The sequence below is a fragment of the Phascolarctos cinereus genome, unplaced genomic scaffold, assembly GCF_003287225.1.
Source record: "Phascolarctos cinereus isolate Bilbo 61053 unplaced genomic scaffold, phaCin_HiC Scaffold_726;HRSCAF=1367, whole genome shotgun sequence".
In the NCBI taxonomy this organism is placed as follows: Eukaryota; Metazoa; Chordata; class Mammalia; order Diprotodontia; family Phascolarctidae; genus Phascolarctos; species Phascolarctos cinereus.
Window position 1 is genome coordinate 376,662,551 of NW_027556098.1, and position 13,600 is coordinate 376,676,150.

A 13,600-nucleotide genomic window follows, 5' to 3' on the forward strand; every position below is an offset into this window, starting at 1 on the left:
AGAAAGAAGACAGTCCTCCAGAAGCTCACAACAAGCAGAACAAAGGACAGGCATGAGGAAGGACTTTCTGATAGTGAGGGTGATGAGAGACCGGAAGGGGTGCTTAAAGCAGCAAGTGATCTTAGAATCAATCTAGTCCAATCCCCAGAGAAGAAGGAAATAAGGAGCAAACTGCCCACTCTCCTTGACATAAAGATACATTAAAAGTTAAATAAAAACAGGAGATAAGACAGGACAGTGCATGCTTCATTGACAGATTCAAAGCAACAGACATTAATTAAGCAAGGAAATGCCAGGCACTGTCCAGGTGCTGGGCACATAAGGAGAAAAATGACAGTCTCTGCCTTCAAGAAGCTTATGTTCTAAAAAACAAGAAAAGAAAAGAAATGCTCACGTTCTATGAGGGGAGAAGTAAATTAAAATTCCCACTTTCTCTCAGTTATTACTGACAAAATTCATGTACTCATTCTCCCAATTATGAATAAGAGACAATTATCATGTATTTAAGTATTAAGTATTTAACTCAGTAAAGTGTAGGCTCTGTTCAAGGCTCTTCTTCAACAAGGTGACTCCCATGCCTATGTTAGGATCACACAAGAGTCCTCAACATAGGTGAGTTCACTCAGGGACACACATTTAGAATTGGACAGGACCTTGGAGACCGTCCCTTCCAACTCCCTCATTTGGGAGAGGAGGAGCCTGAAAGCTGGAGATGCGAAATAACTTGCCCATGGTTTCATAGGTAGTAAGTAGCACAATTGACTTGTCTTCTCCATTTGTCTTCTTGCCAGTAGCCTTCTCACCCTAGAGATGTCTGTTCCCTAGAGCTCTTTCCTCTGATCTCAGACCACAGTTTGTGAGCTTCTCAGGATTCCTGCCTTTACTCCTCACTCGCCAGACTTTTCCATCTCCTTGCCTTATCATGTGTACATGGGCCAGGTGAGTCACACATACTTGGATCTACCAGGCATACAGGAGTCAGATTCATTCATTCATTTTACCACTATTTTTAAAAGGACCCTAGCCATGCTTAACTTCACTCATTCCTGGACTCTCCTCTCAAAGTCTCCCTCCTTCTCCTTCCCCAGTGCATGTCACTCAAGAGAACCCTCCTGAGGTCCTCCTCTCATGATTGATGATTTCCTCCTCAGGACCACCATTTGAGGAAGGACCTCAGCCATGCTTCATCTTACTCATGCCTGGATTCTCTTTCCTTCTCCTTTCCTGCCACATTGCCCCTGTGTGGGTACCCTTCCCCCAACCCTTCCCAGTTCCCTTTTAGGCATTGTCTTCTCCTATTAGAACATGAGTTCCTTGAGGGTTGGAACCTCCTCTTTTTGCTTGTATTTGTATTTCTAGCACTTCACACAGTACCTGGTATATAACAAATTCAACCCTCAATAAATTCTCTATCTACTATCGAACAAAACAATCAACAAGACTTTATTAAGCACCTACTATGTGCCAGGTGCTGTGTGCAGCTGAAAGACTGGCCTCAAACCCATGCCAACAGCCTGACCTGAGACTTACTTTATAGATCATTTTACATCTAGAAGGAACTTCCTACATAATTTAATCCAATCTCTTTATTTTACAGATGAGCACATGTAGGACAAATACAAAATAAATATATCAACATAAATTCCCAATAAGTGACATCTTCCATTTAGCTTTTAAAGCCTTTTCATAACCCTGCTCTCTTCTGCCTTTCTAGGCTTGTTATACCTTATTCCCCAACATGTACTCTTCAGTGCAGTGATGCTATCTGCTCCACAAACAACATACTCTATCTCTCAGCTCCAGGCATTTTCTCTGGCTGTGTCCTGTGCCTGGAACACTCTCCCTCCTTATCTTTGCCTCCTGGCTTCCCTGGCTTCCTTCAAGGCTCAGCTAAAATTTTACCTTTTACAAGAAGCCTTTCCTGATCCTCCGTAATGCTTTCCTCTGGTGATTTTCTCCAATTTACCACATTCGTATCGTGTATGTACATGGCTGTTTACATGTTGTCTCCCATTAGACTGATCCTTGGGGGCAGGGACTGTCTTTTGTTTTTCTTTGTATAGCTAGGCACTTAGCATAGTGCCTGGCGCAGAATAGGCATTTATTAAATAATTTCTGACTGACTGACAGACTGACCTATCTTTATCCCCATACCTGTTTCATGGGGTTGCTGAGAAAGAGAAGAAGAAGAAGAAGAAGAAGAAGAAGAAGAAGAAGAAGAAGAAGAAGAAGAAGAAGAAGAAGAAGAAGAAGAAGAAGAAGAAGAAGAAGGAAGGAGGAGGAGAGGAGGAGGAGGAGGAGGAGGAGGAGGAGGAGGAGGAGGAGGAGGAGGAGGAGGAGGAGGAGAGAGGAGGAGGGGAGGAGGAGGAGGAGGAGAGGAGGAGGAGGAGGAAAGAAAAAGAAAGAGAAAAGAAAAGAGAGGAGAGGAGAGGGAGAGAGAAAGGAAAAAGAGAGAAAGAAAGGAGAGAGGGAGGGAGGGAGGGAAGGAGGGAGGGAGAGAGAGAGAAAGAGAGAGAGAGAACGAGAATATACATGAAAAAAGAGGGTTGGATAGGTTTCCTTTAAAAAGTTTTTTAACTAGTCCTTTCATGAAAAAAAATATAAAATAACATTTTCTCAACCCTGTACATTAAGAATACTTCTGAAAGAACCCACATGTACAAAAATATTTATAGCAGCTCTTTCTGTGTTGGCAAAGAATTGAAAATTGAGGAGCTGCCCATCAGTTGGGGAATGGCTGAATAAGTTGTGGTATGTGAACGTAATGGAATGCTATTGTTCCATAAGAAATGATGAGCAGGCGGATTTCAGAAAATCCTGGAAAGACTTGCATGAACTGATGCTGAGTGAAGTGAGCAGATCTAGGAGAACATTGTACACAGTAACAGCCACATTGTGTGATGACCAACTTTAATAGACTTAGCTCTTCTCACTAATGCAATGTTTGAAGACAATTACAAAAGACTTATGATGGAAAATGCTGTCTATATCCAGAGAAAGAACTATGGAGTCTGAATGCAGATAGAGGCATACTATTTTCTCTCTTTTCTGCTTTTTTTCTTTCTTGTGGTTTTCCCTTTTGTTCTGATTCTTCTTTCACACCATAACTAATGTGGAAATATGTTTAATATGATTGTACATGTATAGCCTATATAAGATTGCATGTTGTACTGGGGAGAGAGGAGGAAAATTAGAACTCAAAATCTTATAAAAGTGAGTGTTAAAAGCTAAAAATTAATTAATTAATTAATTTTTAAAAAGAATACTTCTGAATGGAAATCAGATCATAATTTCTGAATTTTCCTTATGATACTTTGGAGCCCCAGATCTGAAGGTGGCTCTGATCTGAATTAATGAAAACAAAACATGGAATAACAATGCTGATCTCTGTACTCTTCAAATTTGAACATATGTGCTGCCAAATCAAGCACTCGGGTGGTTTTCAATCGGCGCCAGAGAAAGGGGAGTCTAGAAGGTTAAGAACATGGATTCACAAAGGCATCCTGACACGGGAATGGCCAGGACCATGTGCCTACAATCAACCTTTGATAGAGACTCTTCAGATCATCTTCAGATCTCAATAGAAGAGGCTATAATGCAGACTTTTTATTTTATAAAGAGAGCCTGTAACTTATCCAAGATTTCAGAGGTTGTAGTCACAGAATCAGAGAATTTAAGAGTAGGAAGACACCTCAATGGTCATCTATAACCAAAAGGAATCCCCAATACAATATGTCCAATAAATGGTCTTCCAACCTGTATTTGGGACCTCCAAGGACAGGGAGTTCCCCACCCCTGAGGCCAGAGAGAAGCAGGATCTGAAGCCTTGGCCTCTGACTATAAAAACTAGGGCCAGGTTGGACAATATGATCTTGTAAAGTTACAATTCACAGTGAGGCTCAGCTCCCTTACTAACATGGCAGCAAACATAAGAGGCTTCATGGTAGCAAATGACTGGCTTTGGAAATTGTGGAGAAAACCAAAAGGTGAGGCATGATAATAATGAGAACTCACATTTAGGAAGCTTTTTAAAGCCTTTGTTCAGTGGTTTTTCAGTTGTATCTGACTCTTCATGACCCCATTTGGGGTTTTCTTGGTAGAGATTTTGGAGTGATTTGCCATTTCCTTTTCCAGATTAGGAAACTGAGGCAAACAGAGTTAAGTGACTTGTCTGAGGTCACCTAACTAGTAAGTGTCTGAGACCAGATTTGAACTCAGGAAGATGAGTACTGGACCTGTCAGGCCCAGCCCTCTACCCACTGGGCCACCAAAGTACTAACTTCACCAAAGTACAAGCATTATTGGGACAGCCTAGCTGTAGTCTCATGTAGTACATGGAGTGCTAGATTTAGAATCAGAAAGACCTGGGTTCAAATCCTACCTTAGATACTTACTGCTGTGTAACCCTGGGTAATTCATTCAACCTCTCTGACCTGGTTTCCTCATGGGTAAAATGACTAAGCATATCTACTTCAAAAGACTTGTGAGGCTCTAAGGAGATATACGTATGTATGTATATTACTACTTTGCAAACTTTTAAATGCTTTATAATAGGAGCAGCTAGGTGGTTCAGTGGATAGAGCACCAGCCCCGGAGTCAGGAGGACCTGAGTTCAAATTTGGCCTCAGACACTTACTAGCTGTGTGACCCTGGATGAGTCACTTAATCTCAATTGTGTCAAAAAATAAATGAATGAAAAAACAAATGAATAAATAAACACTGTATAATACCTAACATCTACCTAGTATTTTATAGCTTGTCAAGCTCTTTACATATGTTATTTAATTTGATCCTCACAATGACCTTTGGATGTAGGTACTATTATTTCCCATTTTACAGATGAGGAAACTAAGGCACACAAAAGTTAAGAAGTGCCTGGAATCACACAGCTAATGTCTGAGGTAGAAAGTGATGGACTCCAAGTCCACAGACTTTATCCCCAATATCACCTTTATATAAGGCTCAATCAATCAACAACCATTTATTAAATGATTACTATATATTATATATATAATATATACATATGTGTATATATAGACATAGATGCAAACACACACACACACACACACACACACACCCACACACATATACATGCACCAGGCACTGTGCTAAGAAATGGGGCTACAAAGAAGGATTAAGTAACTTGCTACCCAAGGTCACATACCTAGGAAGTATTAGAGCTAAGCCTTTGAATCCAGTCCTCCTAACACCAAGCTAGTAGATAGGTGGTCCGGAGCCAGGAAGACTTGAGTTCAAACGTGCTTCAGACACTTCCTAGCTTGACCTCTGTCTCAGTTTCCTCAACTGTAAAATGGGGATCACAATGGCACCTTCCTCCCAGGATTATTGTGAGGATCAAATGAGGTAAGATTTGCAAAGCACTTAGCACAATGCCTGGCACATAGCAAGTGCTTAATAAATGTTTCCTTCCTTCCTTCCTTCCTTCCTTCCTTCCTTCCTTCCTTCCTTCCTTCCTTCCTTCCTTCCTTCCTTCCTTCCTTCCTTCCTTCCTTCCTTCCTTCCTTCCTTTTTTTCTTGCCTTCTTAAAGCATGCTTTGCAATGTACCAGTGCCTCTACTTCTTCATTCATTCAATAAGTATTAACCTTCATTATTTATTTAATAATCTTAATTTGATAAGCATTAATTAAGTGCTAATTATATGCCTGGGCCTGTCCTGGGAGTCAAAAGATAAGGAGACAGAAAGGAAAGACAGTCCCTGCCTTCAAAGAGCTCACATTCTCCTGAGCCAATATCCGCTAGTCAATATTTGCTCTTCCTGCTTCAAGCCCCAGCCCCTCTGGTCCTTAGTTCAAACCGCCATTGGAGACCAGCAGACCTATCAGCTTCCTTGGCTGGGCCACCAAATTGGTAACTGCAGCTCTGTTAACAATTTTCCCCCTTCCAGAGCCACAAGTTTCAGTGGGTGGATGAGGCCCTGAAATAGAAAGTCTTGGAAGATCCAGTGACTCATCTCCCAACACCAGCGCCCTGTTTTATATCCTGTTCAACTGCTTACCTTGGTGCATACATTATTTTGTCTTATTTCCTTGGAATTTAGTTGTGAAACTTTTACTTTCTTTTAATAGCTTTCTGTATGTTGTTTGGTAGTGATGGATTTTTCATTTTCCTGGAAGAACAAAAAAATGGTAGACCAGAAGGAGAATTAACTCTGGGATGGTTCGTTCTTTTGGATGATTTTTATTTTGCTATGGGAAATTTGCTTTTATTTGGTATGACTCATAGACTCAAAGAGTGTTACAACTGGAAAGGGAGCTGGGACTAGAGTCAAGCAAGGTGGGCAGTGGTTGGTGGGCAGTAACTGGAGGGTGCTGTTTTTTCAGAAACAGAGACATCATTTATCGGAAATAGTCACAAAAAACAAGAAAGTTGAACAGGTCTATTCAGTTTGGGGCATGATGTTCAAACCTTGATGGGGATGGAGACAGGCCTGGTTCTGGGGGCTTTGGTGGGAATCGTAGAATATAGGCTGTCAGAGCTGGAAGAGATCTTAGGATGAAGACTATTAAAGTTGGAGAAGAATTTTAAAGTTAGAAAAGATCAATGGGACAGCTAGATGGCGCAGCGGACAGAGCACCGGCCTGGAGTCAGGAGGACCTGAGTTCAAATCTGACCTCATATACTTGACACTTACTAGCTGTGTGACCCTGGGCAAGTCACTCAGCCCCACTGCCTAGTTTGAAAAAAAAGAAAAGAAAAGAAAAGATCAATGGAAAGAGTAGTGACTTTGGAGTTGGAGGAGTTGTGTTTACTGCCAGCACGATCTTGATCAAGTCACTGGACCTAGTGTCTTCAGATGTAAAATGAGGATAATCAGAATAAATCAGAATAAAAAACAATAGTCAGAACATAGAGAGTTAACTCTGAAAAGCACCTTAGAGCATAGAGCATAGCCAAAGCTGAAAGAGATCTTAGAAAACAGAATATTAGAACACAGGCTGTTGGTGATACGAGTTACAACTGAAAAGGACCTTGGAACATAAACTGTTAGAACACAGAGCTGGAAAGGACCCTAGAACCTAGAATGTTATAATAACATCAGCTCTACTGGGAAAATTGGAGGATATTTGTTCCATCCCCCTCACCTTACAAATGAGGAAACTGAAGTCCATAGAACGGAGGTGACTTGCCTAAGGTTACACAGTAAGGGATGGAAATGAAAAGATTGAAAATTTCAAAACAATCTTTATTGGGAAACACAAAAGCATAGACACAGAGAGGTTTAGAGAACCCAGGATTCTTCACTAATCTTTTTTTTTAAGCAATAGGGTTAAGTGACTTGCCCAGGGTCACCCAGCTAGTAAGTGTCTGAAAGCCAGATTTTAACTCAGTCACACAGTAAGTGTCTGCGAATCACATTTGAACTCAGGTCTTCCTAACTTCAGGGCCAGTGCGCTATCCACTGCACCATCTAGCTGCCCCATTCTTCACCAACCTTGAACTTGACTAGACCCAGCCTGGAGAAGTGAATGAGCCCTGGCTGGGAGGTAAGAAACTTAGGTTACAGTCTGGCTTTTGCTATTATCTATGTGACCTTGGGCAAGTCACTGCTCACTTTCTCCAGTTTGCTTATCAAGAATATGAGGAATGAGAACCATGTCTAACTATTGACAATTCAGTGTGTCTGGCCTGGCTGGCGGCATGGGTTTGAGGTCAGTTCCCCAGTTGCTAGGTAAGCTGGTGCTTTCTCATCCATATAGAGGGACCCGGGAAAGGGGCCTTCGCTGGCCTGTAAAGTCCATCCTTGTCCCCCCAGACAGCTTACCCCTGAGTCTCCAGCTCTGAGGTTATGCTAACCCTCTTCTCTCTCCTCTCCCCATTGCTCCATGTCCCTTCCCCTCCCCACATTAAAGCTGCTCTCAGGGGAAAAAGTGTAGAGGGTGATAGAGGGGCCCCATTTCCCACAAGAGAGCAGACTCTACCATCACATCTGGTCTCCAGCCAGGAATCCCTGGTAGAGACAAAATTAGCCTGAACTGAAAATAAAGTCCCCATCCTTGGAGGACACCAGGAGTTCCCACTCCCCCTGCTTCAGAGCCCAGCCTGGCCTTCAGAAGACCCCTCCCTACTCTATTTCTGGCCTCTCCTGCGATTTCCCCTGCCTCACTCCCAGCTTGAGGCAGCAATGGAGGAGAATAGATGGGGCTACTTAGCCTGACTTTCCAAAGCCAGGTTTCCTCTCTCTAAAGAGGTTAAGAAAACAGAGGCTACAGCACCTCAATTAAAATCTTAGCCTGACTTCTTACTTGTCATGTGACCCTGGGCAAATCACTTCACTTCAATGCTTTCTGAGTTGCAGCTTCCCCATCTGTAAAATGGGCATAACAAGAGCGCTTCAGAAATAGAAAGTCCTTCTAACCACAAAATGTAAGAACACCAGATATCAGAACTGGGGGGGTACTTAGAACACAGAATGTCCCAGCTGGGAGAGACGTTAAACCAAGAAGGTCAAAGCTGGAAGCAATCCTAGAATATCAAATATTAGAATCAGGAAGTATTTTAGAACATCAAATGCTACTGCTGGGAGGCCTTTAGAATACAGAACATCAAACCTGGAAGGGACAATAAAACAACATCTGAACTGAAGAGGATCTCTGGGCATAGTGTCAGAACTGGGAGGGCCCTTAGAATACAGAATGTCAGAGCTGGCAGGGCCCTTAGAACACAGAATGACAGAGCTTGGGGGGCCCTTAGAACACAGAATGTCAGAGCTGGGAGGGACCTTAGAACACAGAATGTCAGAGCCTAGGGGGCCCTTAGAACACAGAATGTCAGAGCCTGGGGGGCCCTTAGAACACAGAATGTCGGATTGGTAGAACAACAACTGTCAGAACTGGAAGTTAGAAGGACTTCAGGAAAAAGAATGCCTGGAACCTTAAGAGAGTTGAGCTTAAGAGATTCCCAAATGAGGAAATTGAGACGGAGAGGACCGGGGCTTTTGGGAACCCCAGACTTAAGCACAGTAAGAATGGAGCAGGGAGCAGGCCGAGGCAGAGCAGGGGGAGGCCGCAGGGCGGCCTGGGATCCCCTACGCCCCGTACAGCCAGCCCCCTCTCTCTCCTCCTCCTCCTCCTCTCCCCCACCCCCTCCCGGCGCCTGGCTGCCAGGGTGGTTTGACTAACTACATTCCTTTGGTTTTCCCACACACTCACAATCAAAGAGTCCCCAAACCACTCCAGATCTCCCTCCCTCTCCCCTCCCCACCCCGGCCTCCCTCCCCCCTCAGTAAATGCCTGCAGAAGCTCTTTTCCACCACCAACACCCCCCTCGGCCCCCCCGTCTTTAATCTGTTGTTACCAAAGAAAGCGGCTTTTGTTGGGCAGGGGGTTCCAAGGGCTGGCGGGCGGGGGGAGCGGAGCCCTGTGAAAGGCGCCCCCCTCCCCACGGCTAATTATGCACGGTGGCTGTGGTCGGCCGCCCGATTGTGTGTCCTGCAGCTGCAAGGGCGGCCGGGGAGTGGGGAGGGGACGAAGAAAAAGGCAGCCCGCCTGTCGCCGCCCCGAAACTCTCCTCCCCCCCACTCTCCCGGGCCGCTGGCATTGTCTCCGGCCGCCCGGCCCGCGCACCTGGCTCCGGGGCCCCGCCGGCCAGCGCAGCGGGCACCGGGGACCCCTCGGCCCACTTCAGACACCCCAGCGGCAGCGGGGGGCGGGGGGGGACCAGTGGGGGCTCCCGTAAACTCCGGCCGGAAGGGGCGCTCCGGACTGAGGCAAAGGACCCGGATTCGAGTCTATCCTCAGCTGTGCGCAGACTGCGTGATCGTAGGCCGGTCACGTCCCCCCTCAGGGCCTCCGTTTTTGTTGTTGTTTTTTAATCTGTAAAATGAATGAATGGGGCATAGTAGTGTCTAACTGACGTTGTATGTTCTAAGAGCCCTCTCAGCTCGGACATTCTATAATTCTATGACTCCCCGAGTGGATGCTGACTCAGAAAATGCCTGCCTAAAATCGGTGGCTTTGGAGTGTGTGAAGCTGGATTCAAATCCCACCTCTCCCACTGAATATCTGTGGGACCTTGGACAAGGCACTTCCACTCTCTGGTCCTTTGTCCACTCGTCTGTAAAATGGGGGGACTAGATAGATGACTTCTGAGTTCCCCACTAATTCTAAATCTATGTTTCTAGTATCCTGTGATCTGCAGGTCATGGGGTCTTATAAAGAGCTCAGGTCAAAAGTTGGGGGGAGGGCTGTCAGATGCCACCTATTCAGTCAGTCAGTAAACATTTATTAAACACCTACTATGTGCCAGGCACTGTGCTAAGGGCCTGGAATACAAAGAAAGTCAAAAGGCAGTCCCAGCCCCCAGGGAGCTAGCTCACGGTCCAAAGGGGTTGATGACATGCCAGTAACATTGTACGACTAAGCTACCTGCAGGATAAATTGGAAATAATCAACAGAGTTAAGGCACCTCATTTTACAGTTAAGGAAATAGAGGGAAATTAAGTGATTCCTCCAGGGTCACACAGGTAATAAGCATCAGAAACAGAATTTGAACTCAGATTTATGATCCCATTTTATAGATGAGAAAACTGAGGATCAAAGAAGACGTGATTTGCCCATCATCCCACATTTAGTATTTATGGAGACATTAAAGCCAGAGTTTCCTGACTCCCAGGGCACTTTACAATCTCCTAAACCACCATGGTTCTAGGGGCAGCTAGGTGGTACAGTGGATAGAGTACTGGCCCTGAAGTCAGGAGGACCTGAGTTCAAATCTTAGACCAAACACTTGACACTTACCAGCTGTGTGACCCTGGGCAAGTCACTTAACCCCAACTGCCTTAAAAAAGAAAAAAATAAACCATTCTTCTGCCACAGGGTTGACCATCAGGTGATAATTTTTTTTTTTGGTCACAGCAGCTTGTGAAGACCATCTACTCAAACATCGAAGGGACTTGAATCACTGGAAGAAGTTTCATCCACTCATTCTTAAAGGACCTGGCCATAGAGAAGGGCCCTTTAAGGGTTACAAAGTCATTTCCTTACAAAGACTCCAAGGAAAAGCCTGAAAGTACTATCTTTGTTTTAGGAAGTGGGGAAACTGAGGCCCAAGGAAATAAAATGACCTTTACCCTTTACCTCTAAGTAAGTGGCAAATCAGGGACTTAATCCTGAAATTTCTGTCTCTAGAGCCAGGATTCTTTCCCAGTTGTAGTGATAGTAATTAATAATTAATAATAACAATATATACAATATAGCTCCTCTTTACACAATGCATTCACACATTTCATCTCACTGGCACAGCCATGTGGCATACAGGAAAGAGCCCAAGCTATCTACAGGCATACAGTGAAAAATAATGCAATTCTAATGGTAGTCAGGATTTCTTTTTTGTCCAGACCTGTGATATCTCTAGTGTAGAAACTAACTCTACTGGCCAAGGTCAGCAATTGCCCAGTGACTTCGAATCTTAGACAGTTGCGTAGGGCATTGCATGGTTAGATGACTTGCCCAAGGGCTCTCAGCCAACAGATGGCAGAGGCTGGATTCAAGTCCCTGATAAAATCCCAGCTCCTAAGAGAAGCTTTTAGGGCAGCTAGGTGGCACCATAGTGGATAGAGCACCAGCCCTGGAGTCAGGAGGACCTGAGTTCAAATCCAGCCTCACTAGCTATATGATCCTGGGCAAGTCACTTAACCCCAATTGCTTCCCTACCAAAAGAGAGAGAGAGAGAAGCCTTTCCTAATTCCCCAAAAACTAGTGCCTTCCCTCAGTGGAGAATCTCCAATTCATCCTATATATATCTTGCTTGTATGTAGTTGTTTGCTTGGTGTCTCCTACTCCTTTCCCTGAACTCCCTATACACACATACCCCTAGACTCGGAGCTCCTTGAGAAAAGAACTGTCTTTCGCCTTTGTTTTCTCAGCCCTTAGCATTGTGCTTGACACATAGTAGGCGCTAAATAAATGCATAGTCCCTCAAAGCACTCACACATCATTTCTATACAAACCAGATTTTTTTTTGGGGGGGGGAGTCATAACTATGCATGCCTTAAGGGAGGGAACAGATTCCCAGAGCTGTGATTTCATTTTGTTTAAAGGGGCCAATTAAATAGAGGGCCAATTTTGGAATCAGAAAGACCTTGGTTAAGATTTGTCTCTGGCAAACCAATCCTAGCTGTGGGATTCCACACTCCTCCCAGCTTCTCCCCCATTTACAGTCTGATGAAAACAACTTGAAGACAAAGAATACTTTGAATCTAAGTACCTAGCACTGTGCTGGTCCATAATAGGTGATTGATAAGTGCATTGGAATGGAACAAAAAAAGGGCAATTTACCCTCTTAGTGCCTCCAGGCCACTATTTAAGATTACACAGACCTGTTGCCTACTTACATCTTTAGAGAGGGTTTCCATACTGGGAGTTCCTTGTACAGGGTGGGGAGGAAACCCTAAAAACTGGGGGAGGGGGAAATTGCACAAGGCTCTCCAGGAGTGCCTGAGCTTTTTTAAACCTTGAAAGGAGCTAGAGGAAGAAGGGAGGACACAGCCTAGGTAAAGGCACAGAGGCAGGAGATAGATTGTCTTGTTAGAGGAATAGCAAATAGGACAGTTTGGCTCAATGGAATTGATGAACCTACTTATCAGCTGAGCAATGGCAGGAAAATCATTTCACCAGATACAGTGCTGTTGCGAAAACAATGTTTGGAGTTAGAGGACCTGGATTCAAATTCAGCCTCTGTTTCTTATTCCTTCTGTAACCTAGGGCAGGTCACCTCACTTCTTTAAAGCCTCAGTTTCCTCATTTGTAAAATAAGACAATTGGGCTTCAATAACTTCTGAGGCTCCTTCCTACTCTAATTCTTATGATCCCAGGACAGCTCTGAGTCTCTGTAAGATAGGAATGATGGTACTACAGCTCTACACCTCATAGAAAACATAAGAATTTATGACTACATGTTGGGCTTACATAGTCAAAATACAGTTGTCAGTTTTATTTCCTCTCAGGCCATGGGGATAGAATCAGGCAAACCCAGTGCAGTGGAAAGAGTCCTGTCTCTGGAGCCAATCAATGGATAAACATTTATTAAGTGTCTACAATGTGCCAAGCACTATGCTGGAAATATAAAAAGAGGCAAAGGACAGGCCCTGTCCTCAAGGAGCTTACAATCTGATGGGGCAAGCAAATATATACAAAGCAAGGTATGTACAGGAGAGATAGGAAATAAATAACAGAGGGAAGGCACTGGAATTAAGAGGGGTTGGGAAAGACTTCCAGTAAAAGATGGGATTTTAGTTGGGACTTAAAGGAAGCCAGGGAGGTCAATAGGAATGGAGGTGGGAGATTGATCCAAGCATGGAGAAACAGCCAGAGAAAACGCCTGGAGCAGGCATTCCAATCCAGAGACCAAGGGTTCCAATCCCCAGCTCTGCCTTTTGCTATGCATATGACTGGGTGAGCCACTTGAACTAGATGGTCTCTAAGACCCCTTTCTTGGCTCTAAATGGAGATCCTAGGCTCTAGCTACAGCAGAAGCCAGATGAACATTCCAGAGGTCAAAGATGTGACCCAGAACTGTTTCAGGATCCTTAATGATATTCCCATTGTGGGCTCAGAAGGGTGAGCTGCCCTGGGGACAGA

At 44.4% G+C, this 13,600-nt stretch overlaps 1 long non-coding RNA gene across 1 annotated transcript in view; it reads right to left on the reverse strand.

Moving 5' to 3' along the window:
* The window catches only part of LOC144454200 (uncharacterized), a 31,246-nt gene extending 21,600 nt beyond the window's left edge, over positions 1–9,646 (reverse strand). Inside the window, exons 1-2 of the long non-coding RNA XR_013482519.1 lie at positions 9,318–9,646; positions 6,019–6,129 (exon numbers count right to left, since the gene is read on the reverse strand). This is a non-coding gene — a long non-coding RNA (uncharacterized LOC144454200). The remainder of the gene's footprint in view (positions 1–6,018; positions 6,130–9,317) is intronic.
* Positions 9,647–13,600: the final 3,954 nt, after the last annotated feature.